The following is a 5,918-nucleotide window of genomic DNA, read 5'->3' as shown; positions in this document are numbered from 1 at the left end:
ATTATAGGGACAATAGTGTAAATTTTCCCCTCAATCCCCTCCATTAAAGCCTTAGTGATCATAGCTAGGTGAGTGTGGATCTTTTCTCCTTGTATTAGAAATACCAGCATCCACAAAAAATAGACAATGAATGCAAAAACTCGGCGGTGAGTCCAACCTAAAGAAGTGATGACAAACTCATCATGGTAAAGGCGATATGAGTTGATGTGCCCATAACGCTCAGAAAGGAAATCGAATGGTATGTAAGACTTCTCCAGACAGACTAAATCATCGTTTTTCTTGAAACATATCATTTTCAAGAAACCTTGAGGAGTGCGGTTTTCCGGTACTAACAAACTAGGGCTATCCCATGGGAGCCCAGCGAAACCTCCTATTTCTTCTAAAAGGGGAGTCATTTCTATGTCACCAAAATGGAAAACGGCTTTCTTCTCATCCCAAAATATGGTGGCGACCTCAATTAATGCATTGTTTGGCTGAATGTCTAACATAGAAGTAAATTCCTGAGGAGTCTTTTCACATGGTTTTTGTCACTTGGTGCGAGATTTTCCCACCAATCCAGCAGCAAAGGAGGGATATTTCGAACCATGCTGAACCTAGGGACTTCGTGCCTCATTTCTACAAAACAAATAGAGTTAGCCCTTTCGCCCTCTAGATTTGGCTATATACACGTTAATGATCAATATATTGGCATGCTTTCTTCAAATAATGCACAGATCGTGATTGTTCCCATTGGGATTATGGAAATCCCGATGTACTTTGGATAAGGCTTGTCTTAGAGAGTTATTACACGGAAAACGTTCTAACTCATACTAGGTTTGGGTATGATGTATGCATAGTTAATATTAGAGTGGGGGCTTCTAAAAGAGTCTAGACTGGTACCCGCAAGCGAACAATTTGAGAGGGAAAGGCATGGAACTGTAGACTGCACCGCTGATCGACTAGTTTTACCGCAAATAAATCTTTCCAAATTTAAAGGGTGATTTAGGAAGAGTGCGGACACTCATCAAGCGCACTATAATATTAATTACGCACGAGTGGAATATGATGTGGAGCATGCTTTATGCAAAGATAAAACAACACGTTGTCAAATATTTTGCATGATGCAAACAGTAAATGCAGTATTGAATGAAACATAAAGACATAAAAAGAAAGAAAAACAAGGTAGAAGTTAGTTCTCGCACTGTGGAATCATAATAAAGTATATAAGGGAATGATGGTGGGGAGAGACGTGATGTAGCAATTCTAAAAATATGTCTAAAGGAAGGCGCATGCTATGACCAAATTGAGTAGAGATTTGCATGTGAATTAAAATAAAGGGAAAACAGGAAAAAGGTGTACATGTAGCAAATAAAAGGGAAAAGGGAGTGGGATATTCATGTAACAGCAAATATAATAAAGACACACTTATCAGAGAAGTCTAATTCATAAAGATCAAGTTCACTTATGGTAAGAGCCTAAAAATCCCCAGCAGAGTCGTCATGCTGTTGCACCCTTTTTTCTCGCGAAATCGGGTTTCGACACGTGACAACTCTTTTAAGGAAGGGTGTTACAAGGGAGAGTCGCCACCTAACGAGTTTAAGGTGCATTAGGGCACCTATTTGCAAATAAATTAGGTTAACCAGTTTGCATCACCAAAGATCAGGTAAGGGCTCGAAGTTACCTCGAAGAGAAGGTGGGCCGAACTCGAATTATATGATTTAGTCTATGTGATCAGAGACAAGAAAAATAAGGAGTTTGGGATGTTCATTATTGAACACAAATAATTAATTTAAAGACAATATTGGGGGGGGGGGGTTCTACATTTTTTAGCCTAAAAGATCACCTCGTGCAACATAAAAAATAATTCGTAACTCCCTCAAGATGGGGTGTTACTCGTATTATTCAGCGGGCACATACTATCATTTCCTACTACCCGCTTACTATCTTTAAGTTGTTACCTAAAGCGCACTAGTTGATTCTAAACCGTTCCTTATGCGTGCACTACCCGTCCCATGCCTATGATCGAGGAGGCGTTCGAACCTTTATTTTGGGTGGTTCTAGACCTAACTTAGGTTACTCAAAAAATGAGAAAAACTAAGAGACATACAAAACAAGTTGGACTTCACAAAAAAGCAGTTAAGGGCTTAGGTTAGACTCTACACTTAGACAACAAATGCATGCAAACGACTTAGGTATTTGACAGTTTTAGAATTGAGGCGATTAAAGCCATTAAGCCCTATGGACATGATTTCTATGTCACTTTGGAATTCAAACGTGCAGGCAGTTTCAGATGCACAGTGTTATTTTAGAGGCATGCTTTCTGAATAACTTTATATTTCAGGGAGCCTAGTATTGCGTACTAATTACTAAAATTACAAATTATAGTGTTTAAAACTATAGAGATGATATCTAGATGCAATAGTTGGAAGTTATAACCATGGAAGATATTCAAAATTACTTAATTTGATCCTATAGGCTTGCTTTCTAATAGTGGCAATGAAACAATATTGGAAGTTCAATATCAGCACTTAAAGCGAGTGGCTTACCATATGTAGGATTTCTAACGATTAGTGATTTAAACTAATTTTTTATATACTTAGCTCCTATAGGCATGATTTCTAGATGAACGTAAGCTAATAGAATCCTATGATCATGATATCTAATGAACCTGCTTCAATTGAAAGATTGGTCATTTTATTTCCTATAGGCATGATATCTAATAAAACATATGGATCAAACATGTTGAACAAACTGAACATTAAAGTCCTATAGGCAGGTTATCTAACACATAGATAAGCAAAATATGTTCAAGCAATTAAGTAACTATAGGCAGGAGTTCTACCCGTTTCATGCAAGCATTAGAATAAACCCATTTTTCCGATTTTACTAACACCCCAATTATTATTACATCATTATTACAGGCCCAATAAATGAAATAAATTAAAAAAATAACTATAGTGGGCCTACAGTAGGCCCAAAGTATACTTGACAAGGCCAGGCCTTTAATTTCAAGTCCACATAGTTCACAACAGCCCAGAAGTCATAGCCAGAATCCAATAACCATCAAAGATTCGAAAACAACTATGTACACAAGCCCATTGGCTTATTCATCAAGTGAAATGGGACATAATTGAGCAATTAGCACAAAGTGTTAAGGAACCTTGGATCCTAGTGTGTCAGAGTTCCCAAGGGCTTCAAGAACCCAGGGTAGTTCTTACACTAGGGAGGTTAATAGAGGAGATTCAGGAAATGACTGGGAACTAAGTCCTAGTGTGTCAGAGTTCACAAGGGTCTCAATTGGACCCCGAGTAGTGCTCACACTAGGGAGGTCAGTATCACGAGCCTTGATAGCCTTGGCTTTCAGCTGGCTAAGAATAAGGAGTTCAGAATAACATAAGTGATAATGAGGAAGAATGCTGAGGGACAGAACTGAAAGGTACAAACATAGTCAAGTTGAGCATATAGAGAAGATAATCAAACAGGCTTTAGGTTTGAAGTACAGACTTAACAAAGTTTCAGAAGAACAAGTTCAATACTTAATGCATAGGTAGTCACACATTAACATAGCAGGTTTGCAGGATTGGTATACATAGACTTATAGTAAGAAAAAAAGATTCAAATTATGCTAAGTATAGATCCTAGTGAGAATTATATTGGCTGGCAACAAAATTTAGACAGGATAAGAACAAGTAATTGCAAGAATTATGTAAGTAAAACATGTTTAAGTAACATGATTGCTAACAAAATTAAACATCAAAGAGATGGTAAAGTGTGTCAGTAAGTTGCAATACATAGGCTAGATAAGCCTGAAAAGAATTTGATTAACTCAAATTAGTTTTGGGCATCTCTCAGATTACCAATACAATGAAGTTAAAGATTAGAGAGACCTAAAATTGAAGTAAAGCAATCAAAATTGCATACAAGAACAGCCTAGAAAACACATTAAACTACAATCTCCAGAAATGAAAACGTATGCAAATATCAGGAAAATAGGAATGAAGTGACAAAAGTTCAGCAACTCACCAGTTAAGCGAAAAAACAAGAAAGAACAAACAGTAGCAAGGACCTAGAGTTTCTGGCCTTGGCTTTCAGCCGGCCAAGAACCAGAATATAGAACAAGAGTATTAGAGAACAAAGAGTAGTAACTTCAGTTTTTTTAGTAAATCTCTAAATGATTCCAGTTTGTCTAAAAGGGAATGCGGGAAGGGTTTATATAGTAGTAGAAATTAAACAAGTAATCAAGGAAACACTATAAAATTAAACGTAAATAAGGAAGCAATATCATGCAAAAATCAATAAAAATTGGATTTAGGAAAAAATAGGTAAACCCTACTTTAAGGGAAAACAAATATCGACGGAATATACATAAAAATAGTAGCATAGGATGAATATAGACACAAATAATACTAAAATCAAAGAATCAAACCTTTTTTGGCTCGATTAAAAGAGATATGAAAACCCTAATTTAGGGTAAGTAAGAATCAACAGAAAATATAGAAATATTCGTACTTACAATAGAGCACATGACGAATATAGACAGAATAATTAGAAAAGTCAAGCATCTGAACCAATTTTGGTTCGATTCTTATGAGATCTGTTTGCCATATTTAGGAAAGCAGTATAGAAAAGTACCCAGTACCAGGGAGAGGTCACATATGGCAAGAAATGGCCATGGAATCCAATGTTAGGTGAGATTATGAGAGGGATTTGGGGGGAAGACAGCTGGGGTTTAGGTTTGAGAGTTGAGAGGATTCAAGGGCGGCGGACGGTGAGAAATGATTTAGGGTTAGGGGGTTTGGATATAATTAAAAGTGAGGGTGTAATGCGGGTCGTTGATCTCAGATCAACGACCACGATTTAAAAGGGGTTTTGGTTCGGGTGGTTAAACGGGTCGCGACCGGGTATAAGATAGGGTCGTTTGGTCTTGGGCCAGGGACAATTGGGCTACTTTGGGTCCGAATTTGCTTTTAAGAATGGGCTATTATTTAAATACCCAAAATTCAAAAAAAAAAAGAATTTATAAAAATTCTTAATAAATAAATAAAACTGTTATTTATGCAACAAAATGATTAACAAAAGTTTTAGCATTATAAAAATATAAAGGCTATTTTGACACAAATAGTATATATAAAAAGCAATTATATATGAATATAGTCTATTATTGCAAAATTAGGTAAATGGCTTAAAAAATGCAAACATAATTATACGAAATAAAGTAAAATATTATGAAACATATATGAGGATGCAAAATAGTAATTTGGATGATTAAGTCATCACAAAATAATTTGAAGGAATAATTAATAATTATTCAAGTAATTTAAATGCAGAAAAATTAATTTAAAGCTCTAAAAATTATAGAAAATGCATGTATAGGTTTATAAACTAAATGACGATGCAAATATACTATTTTGAAAGTATATATATTCAATTTAAAAATATGAGAAAAAATTGGGTATCAACAAGGATGGAAAAAGACACTAAGGAGTTTGTTCGAAAATGTGATAGATGTCAAAGGCTTGCACCAATGATCCACCAGCCCGGAGAACAACTTCATTCAGTCCTGTCCCCATAGCCATTCATGATGGGGTATGGATATCGTCGGCCCTCTACCATCGGCTCCAGGTAAAGCTAAATTTATATTGTTTATGATTGACTACTTCTCTAAATGGGTTGAAGCACAGACGTTCGAGAAAGTGAGAGAGAAAGAGATCATAGACTTCATCCGAGATCACATAGTATGTCGATTTGGGATACCTGCCGAGATAGTGTGTGACAATGAAAAATAATTATAGGCAGCAAAGTAACGAAATTCCTCGAGGACCACAAAATAAAGAGGATATTATCAACACCATATCACCCTAGTGATAACGGACAGGCCGAATCGACGAACAAGACTATCGTTCAAAACTTAAAAAAAAGGTTGAATGACGCTAAGGGGA

Source organism: Nicotiana sylvestris, chromosome 11 (assembly GCF_000393655.2).
Source record: "Nicotiana sylvestris chromosome 11, ASM39365v2, whole genome shotgun sequence".
NCBI classification, from domain to species: domain Eukaryota; kingdom Viridiplantae; phylum Streptophyta; class Magnoliopsida; order Solanales; family Solanaceae; genus Nicotiana; species Nicotiana sylvestris.
Note: the sequence above shows the minus strand (reverse complement) of the source record.